We start from the raw sequence: 9201 nt of genomic DNA, 5'->3' as shown, positions 1-9201 counted from the left end.
TGGATAATTCTCATGGATCACATGAAAGCCTCCAGTACCTGAATGCAGAAAAGGATCAGGAAGATCAGGACCTTGAACATGCGGCTGACAGTCTGGAATTTAATTTCCATATTTGGATTCGAGGAAGAATATCCACTTGGCATAGAGGCATGCCCCTAAGAAGAATGGTGGCCCCCGTCAATTGACATATTGTCCACTGGATAAACAATATTACTGCTTTCCGGAACACCAGCCCTTGCAAAAGGCAAAGGTGCCTACTCTGAATCATTCCATCTCTGCTCATCTTCTGTCCCAAATATCAGAGACGTGTTGTATGAATTTTTGTTCCCCATTGTACGTGAATGTCAGCATCCGCAAATAGAAATGTGAACAAGAGTCACACTCAAATCTGGTCAGCCACAAAGAAAAAGTATTATGTCCTTGCAAGGTCTTTAACTCTGCAGTTGTACTTTTTCTTACAGAAATGTTGGATTTCAAGGGCATGATATTTGTCTTTGATTTGTTGTTCTTTTAAGTGATTAAGAGAAGCATTAATTTGTTCAAAAATCAATAGTGATACTTGCTGAAACAGTCTTTTTCTTTAAGTTAAATTGTATCGGTTATGGTTGTTTGCTCTTTCTTTCCTACAAAACAACGGCAGTTTGTTTCGTTTAATGGTTTGAAAGATTCATCGATTAAGTTGTGTCTTTCTCATTTATGTTAGTGAGACTATTTAGGTTCCATAATTTGTTGTATGTAATAGTCTTTCAAGATTATGTTTTGTCATTTTAGTGTGATGAATATAAATGTTGGTTTTACTTAAATTACCATCTTTGCAATTATAAAAACTTACCAATATTCCAGTCTCGATATTCTTAACAAATCACCTTAGACTTTTGAGTTGGATATGTTGTTTAGATTTATTTATGAAAGAGAAACTGAAAGATATAATATTTTCAATTAATCCAGTGTGCTTTCAATATTCTACTTTGATCGATAATCTCTTTAAAAAAATTACTTGTAGGATTGATAACATTTCTTTCAATTTATTATTAGTCCATGTTGTGTAAAATTGGGTGTTTAAGTTCTTTATGGCCAAATTAGTATGACTATTAACCTGAATTAGTTGAGAGTTAATTAACAAGGAGTACAATATCATTAGGATGTTAAATAGTTGATTTTTAATACTCACATTTCAATATTTTGTTTTACTTGGATGGATACCCGAAATTTATTGTTCATATGATCGTTTAAATTAGGCAACTTAACCTTCGAGACAAACTTGAGAATTATTCATATTCTTTCATAGTTAATAGCTAAAATTCATGTTCACGTGTTTGTGTGAAATATTTGACTCAAAAACTTCAACTTGGATAAATTGTTAAGTTAGAATTATATTTTGATACTTTAACATTTGAATTGTTTCATTACTTGAAATAATATGAATGTATAAGTATCAAAAGATTCTATTTGAACAACTCAAAATCTTTCTATTGAGTTAGCCAATGTATTTAATCTGTCAGTCAACCGCGTGTCAACAAATTGTGTAAAACATTTCTTAGAGGATCACTTGAACTCTTATCCAACTCTAGTTTATTTAAAATGTTCTTTTAGAAATACCTTTTGTAAAATGATTATCTTAGTTTTTTAAAAAATTATGGTGTGACTATTATTATTACTTTTTCAAAAACAATTCACAAGTTATAAAAAATATTAAACTTAGTTTCTAAAACATATCATCATTTTTTCTAATAATGTTGATAAAAATTTATTAATTCTTTAGCTAAATTTTATCCCCCTCGTACTAAAAATGGGAGGAAGAAGAATGTCACAGTTCAATTATAAGCTATGGGGGGGGGGGGGGGGGNTGATGGGGGGGGGGGGGGGGGGCAGGGTTACCATGTGAGGTTTCTACAATCAGAATCGGGTGAGGGAAGAATTTGAGTGGATGGGAGGGTTCTTTTAAATAATTTTTTTTCTTTTCTTTTATAACTGCAATATTTTCTTGAATTCATTAAATAGGTTTTAATAATTTTTTTAAATCATTTTTTGATCAGTTTGAATTAAGAATTCATATTTTCTATATTCGTATTGAATCAAGATTGAATGAACGGTAGCATCTCTAATATTGGATAAAAAAATTTGTTACTTTTCAGGATTTAAAAAAAAATAAAAAATCATGGATAAAAGCATACAAATTATATAGGGAAGAGGAAAAAAAAATTCGTGTTTGAAAAATCTAAGAAAAAAATTGTACTGAATATATTTAAAGGAGAAAAATTGTGTGCGAATATTAAGGGGAGATATTTTAGGAAGAAGAGAGATTTATATTTTTTTGGAAAAAGATTAGGAACAATTATTTTTCTCTTGAATTATGGAAGAAGATTAGGTTGATAAAATATTGGAGAGAGATATTTTAGGAAGGAGAGATCTTTTTTAACCGATTAAGGAGAAAATTAGGGAATCAATATATTCTGCAAGTTACAAAATATTATATTTATGGAAAGAATATTAGTTGATTAAAGGGAAATACGTTAGGAATTAAAAAAAATGTTTTTCATTTCTATTTTAAAGTTTATTTATTAATTTGTTAAATATCAATAAAAATCTAATGTTATATATCGAAAACTACAAAGTCCTGTTAGTACTAGTAATAGTAGACATTCTTTTGCTTCTGATAGAAGACTGGATATTCAACATATTTCTCCGATAGAACCCTATTATAGTCCAGCTAGAAATCGCGCTGCTTCATTACATACTTTATCAACAGTTATATCTGCAGAAAAACAAAAAATTAAAATTGATCTTCGGTTAAACATTGTTCAAATGAATGATAAATCATATGATGTTTCTGATAAGGATATTTCTCCTGTATCCGAGATGGATTTTAATCTTAATGATGAGTGAACATCAAATTGATTTTAGTCCAGGTTCACTGGCAAGAAAATATATTCAAAACGAATTTTTAAATGAAAAATGAAACCGGTTTAAAACTTGGTTTTTTGACACTAACAGTAAAGAAGATTTAAATAATATTTCTCAAGAGTTTTATGAAACTTGTGCATTACATAATCATATTATGTTCTTTGTGCCTTGGTTTATAACCACTCATTTGCCTTTATTCATCAACGTTCTTGAACGATCTTACAAAGATGAATCAGGTAATATTATTCAATCCATTTATCCTCATTAAGCTCCGTTTATTTTACCAAATAATATTGATATTACTTTTACTGCTTTTCATAAATTTATTGATAATGAAGTCGCTGCAGTAAGTATAAATGAAATTAATCGTCTTATTTCTCAAAATAATTATTTGGGCCTATATGTTAAAGTTATTGGTGAACATATTTGTTCTCTAGACAAAAAATTAGATAGCCTGTCTAATCTGATTGTTCAAATTGATAATAAGCTAAAATCTGTGAAACAAGTTTCAGAACAGGCTTCTTCGTAAAAACAGCCTGATGTTCATATTCAAACGCTTCCTGAGATTCAGGATTTTATTCTTAGACCTTTGCACGACCTTGAAAATCTTCTTGATAAAAAGCTTTCTCAATTTGGTGCAAGTGCGAAACCAATAAGTCTCGCTGAAGATTTTGTAGATGAGATGGAAGCCACTTTTGATTTCAAAACTCAAATGGAAATGGAAGTTAATAAACTTCATGGGTATCCAAAGAAGAATAGTGGTAATACTGCTTATGTTAGAAAACCTAGCATTCAAACATATTACTATTTCAGGCCTACTCCTCAAGATGTTTTAATAGAGGAAAGAGATTGGAATCAAATTAACACTTCTTATAGTGGAAGTGAGATTTATGAATAGAATCTCGATGGGCTAACTGATAGGCAGTTGACGATTATGGTTCATAGGATGCTTATGTATGTTACTATCTGCAAAAGTGTTAGTAACACTGACAAGACCATTTGCAAGATGATTATTGCAGGATTTATCGATCAACTAAGAGGATGGTGGGATAATTATATGCCCTCTGATGAGAGAACAACAGTAATTAATGCTAAGGCAGTAAATGAAGGAGTTGATAATTTAGGTTTTGCCCTTGTTCAAAATAGAGAAGACGTTGTGTATACACTTATTTTGACTATTCTTGAACATTTTAGTGGTAGATTTACCAATCAATATGAAACCATTAAATCTCTACTAAATGGTCTTAGATGTAGACATTTAAGTGAGTTTAGATGGTATAAAGACACTTATTTAAGTCGGGTAATGGAACTTCCCAAAAATGGTTTAGAATTCTGGAAAGCCAAATTTATTGATGGCTTACCTTCTTTATTTGCAGAAAGAGTAAAGAAGACTCTTAGAAATCCACAAGGTATTATTCCCTATAATGATTTTACTTATGGAAAGCTTATTGGGCTTGTACGCAAGAAGGCATAAATTTGTGCAATGAGTTAAAACTCTCAAGACAGCTTAAAATGGATAAGCTTAGAGAAAAGTCTCAATTAGGAGATTTTTGTACTCAATTCGGTTTATCAGATGCTTCAAAAAGCACCAACCGAAAAATTTCTAAATCANAATGAGTTAAAACTCTCAAGACAGCTTAAAATGGATAAGCTTAGAGAAAAGTCTCAATTAGGAGATTTTTGTACTCAATTCGGTTTATCAGATGCTTTAAAAAGCACCAACCGAGAAATTTCTAAATCAGAATCTCATAGATCTCATCATAAGAAAAGAAGATCTAGAAGAAGGACTAGAAAAGAAAGAGATGAGCGTAGGGCTCATCATAAATCTCATAGATTTACTAGGAATAGGTCAAGGCGAAATCTTGATAAGATTAAGTGTTATAAATGTGGAAAATTTGGGCATATAGCTCCAAATTGTAAGCTAGAAAAGCTTAAGACTCTAGAACTTGATGATGATATTCAAGAGAAGATTTATAGTTTTCTATATACTTCTGGTTCCGAATCAGATTATGATGATTCTGAAGCAAGTTATGCAACAGAGGATGAGCAACCTGAGTCATCTAGTAAGGTTCAACAAGATTCGAATGATGCTTGCAAATGTCATGGTGATAGTTATCACTGCGAACATGATGAATTCTACAAGCTACAATCTTAGTTCGAAGACATGAATATGTTCACTATCACTGCAGACAATGTGATAGAACTTCTAAAAGAAGTTACCGATAATACTCTTCGTGAAAAGATCATTCAATTGGCTGCTGGTAAAACTAGCTCTTTATTTAATATTCCTAATGATAAAAAGGTTAAAGATGAGTTTAATTACTCTGCTCCTTACTCCTTGTCTGAAGTTCATAGTAGACTCTCTTCTAAACAAAACGTTACAGGATCACCGACCTGGCGGTGGTCCGCCCAGTCATAGATCAAGCAAGTCAATATCCTTAGAGGTAGTCCAACTACATAAGAATCGAAATACACAAGAATTTTAACATAGTTTCTCAGACTGCATGGTTTAATTATTTTACCCAAGCAAAGGGCCTGTCAAGAAGCTAATACATACTTTTATTGAGCCCATGTGTCTGATAGTTCTAACCGGGTATGAGGTGCCCTACTTATCAAACTCAATTTCGGGCTAAAAATCACGGCTCATCAGATGGAGTCACAAAGACAAAGCCAATAAAAGTAGTACTAGATCCGACTGTACCTCAATCTCAGAACCAAGTCGAGAAGTCATACTAAAATTCTTCTATATTTAAATAAAGCTTAGATCCGTTCATGGTCTATATAAAAGAGAAGTTAGTTATCCGGCATAGATATAAATTTTTAGCCGGATATAGTCACAGCTTCCAGATCGGAGATATAAAAAGATTTACAAATAAAAGTAGAGAATTAAATTACCTTGTATCAACAACTTTATTTACTTCCGGCGAACCTCCGGCAAACCGAGAGCTTTACAAACTAAGAGAAACAAACAACTTTAAAAAAAAAATTTGAAGAAAGAGTATTTTTCGACGCCCCTCCTTCAAACTACAAANAAAAAGATTTACAAATAAAAGTAGAGAATTAAATTACCTTGTATCAACAACTTTATTTACTTCCGGCGAACCTCCGGCAAACCGAGAGCTTTACAAACTAAGAGAAACAAACAACTTTAAAAAAAAAAATTTGAAGAAAGAGTATTTTTCGACGCCCCTCCTTCAAACTACAAAAGACCTTATTTATAGAAGAAAAAGGGATCTATCTACAGTGATCTACAGTGACCGATCTACAGTAATTTACAGTGACCATGGGTCCCTTATCAATGGGTCCCAAATGTACAGTAACAGTTTTTCTATTGTGGTTTAACAATGTATCTTCTGTTAATCAATAGTGGTCATCTTGTCTTTCTTTTTCAACTCCCTAAGTAAACCTTCTGCTTTAGACAGCATATCTTCTGTCACGGGTTTCACCGATTCACAAGGCTGGGCCTCTTAAGCATCATCTGCGATATCATCGCTTGTTTCACTTCTCATTGAAGTGTCTGATTTTTCATAGTGAGTGATATTGAGGAGTAGATTCCTCCTAATTTCATCCAAATACTCCTTTATCATTTTTTCTTTATTTCCATCTTGAATGGAAATTCTTCTGACAATATGTTTGACGGAGTTGTCAGCAATTATTCCTTTGTGAGGAATAGTACCATAATCTTGGATTCTTTGAGAAATAGAGTCCAATAATTCTTGGCCATATAATGATTGAGTCATGGGATCCTTCTTCATTAATTTATCCGCAGAAATTATTATAATAAATCCGATATAAGCATGAAATTTGTTCTTCAATAAAACCTACTTCCGGGATCCATTTATGGATCCATGGAATCGAGAATTCTATGAAAAAATAAATTTGTTCAATTTGTTCTATATAACAAACATGATCTGAGTGGTATAAATCATTAAGGTCTGGTGAAACCTTAACCCAGTTTTTGTATAACTTTAAAAAGGGATCAGGTAAAATCTTTACCGTCGGTCCGTGGTATGACCACCAGTTCAAGAACCAGTTAGGAATTGGGTCAACAAATATCTTTGCACACACCTTGATAAACCAAGTATGTTTATGTCTTTCATTATTATAGTAAAGGACTTTGCTGAAAGCGTTAATATAGTCCCAATAAGTGAAATTGGTAGGGATTTTATTGAGGCTGATCTGCCTTTCTTTCATCGAGGATATACCCCAATCTTCAATTGATATAATCTGCTTTATGATCATTTTGGAGAAGTTATAAACGTTCTCGCTGGTGTTATAACCTGAGAAGTGATGAAATTCAACACTACCTGTATTCGTTAAAATGGTCTCGTAATACAAGCGGGTTTTGTATGACTCTCCTGGGAAGTATAATTTGTTAAGTAAATATCGCTGGAATATCTTCCAGGGTTCTTCTTTTCTCTGTATCTCAGAGTTTTCAATAAGAAATATCATTTCTTTCTTTACTACCCTTTCATAGGATCTAATATCATCAACCTCTTCTTTCGCCACCGATGCAAAAGTATCACTTTGCTTTTGAGATAAATATACTCTCAGTTGGGCGTATAATGAATTATTTTCTGGAATATCATCCAGATGTATCGAAGAAGTAGCTTCTTTTGAAGAGCTTGTTAGTTTTACCAAGCTCATTCCTCCCATTTGTATAATTGGAGAACTGGATGAGGATCCGTAGGACGATCCTGATGTTTTTGAGTTGGATGATCTTCCCCTTCCGCGAGTATAACTGCCCCTTCCTCTAGCCTTGTGTCACGGACTTAGAGTCTTACTAAAGCTCCGTGCGGCACTTGACAACTTACTCACGAATCTTTCACGATCTTGTAAGCTCAAGTAAGCCCTTTAAGACTAGATCGCTAAGAGAATGAAAATGAAGACTTAGAGAATTTGGAAGAAGGCTTTGTATTAACTTGGAGAATACTTTACACTTGGTTGCTTGCTTGCTTTCAACTTTCTTGGTGCCTATGCAAATGAGGGGCACCTCTATTTATACTACTCTCCAAGGACTAAAGTGCAATTAATATTTACATGAGAAGTCCCTAAACTTATTTACACTTTGGTCCTCTTTCTAGAGAATTCCACACTTTCTAGGATTTTCCAAACATTTCTTGGAAAATATCTAGTCCCTTTCTAGAATTCTCTACATACTCTAAGACCTTCCAAAGCTTTCCAAGTTATTCTAGAGAATTCTAGGGAATTCTCTAGCCTTCTTGAATAATCCAAAGGGTTCTAGAGTCTTCCGGAAACCTCTCCACAACTCTAGGCCCTTTCCGCCCCTATCCGGACGCAAAATTCTACTGCGAAGTGGCGGGACGTGACACTTGGTTACCCAAGGAGGATCCATCCTGCAAACATAACATTTAGTTTTAATCATCTAAAAGGTCATAAACTTCAGAACAATAAAATCTTTCATAAAGTTCTTGTTCAATCATGTAATTAGCGACGATATCCATCACCATTCCGTCTATAATTCTCCATAAAATACGTTCCTGTAAATCCCTATTAAGAGGAACTGCCTTCAAAATTGTAACCAAAGTAATATCAGTAAAGAAGTCAAGAAAATCCATTTTTTTAAGAAGAAAGATATTCTCTAGATAAGAAGTCTGGGAGGGAATTATCACTTCCCTTTTTATAATGAATTTCGAAAACAAAAGGGGCTAATTGTGTCTGCCACCTAGCAAATATTAATTTTGATGCATCATGTTTAAAATCTTTATCAAACATATATTTGACTGGTTGAGCATCTGTTTTTATCACAAATTTCTGATTGTAAAGATCATCCTGAAATTTTAAAACACATTTAACGATAGTTAACATTTCATGAGCTACCGTTGCATTTTTTTCTGAGCATCGCTCCATTTTCCTGAATGAAACCGAATAAGGTATTTATTTTTATCATGCGGGTTAATCTGTTTTAATATTCCACAATAACCCATATTGGACGCATTTGTCTCAACGATCTTTGGCCAAGCAGGATTAGCAAGAGTTAAACAAGGCAAAGATTGAACTCTTTCTTTAATAGTCTTTACAAGATCTGTGAGATTATTAGTCCAAGGCTTCTTATGATCTTTTTTTAGCCTGTCGTATAACGAAGCTAAATCTCAAGACAAATTTTTGTAGAAGGGGGAAATGTAATTTAAACTTCCCAGAAATCGCTGCAATTGCGTCCTATCTGTAATAATATCAGGGAATTTTTATGCAAATTCAATAGATCGCTGAATAGGAGTCATTTTTCCTTGACTAATCAAATGACCCAAAAATCTAACTTATGTTTGAAAAAAACTC

The sequence above is a fragment of the Solanum stenotomum genome, chromosome 4 (assembly GCF_019186545.1).
Source record: "Solanum stenotomum isolate F172 chromosome 4, ASM1918654v1, whole genome shotgun sequence".
NCBI classification, from domain to species: domain Eukaryota; kingdom Viridiplantae; phylum Streptophyta; class Magnoliopsida; order Solanales; family Solanaceae; genus Solanum; species Solanum stenotomum.
This window is presented reverse-complemented; position numbering follows the sequence as displayed.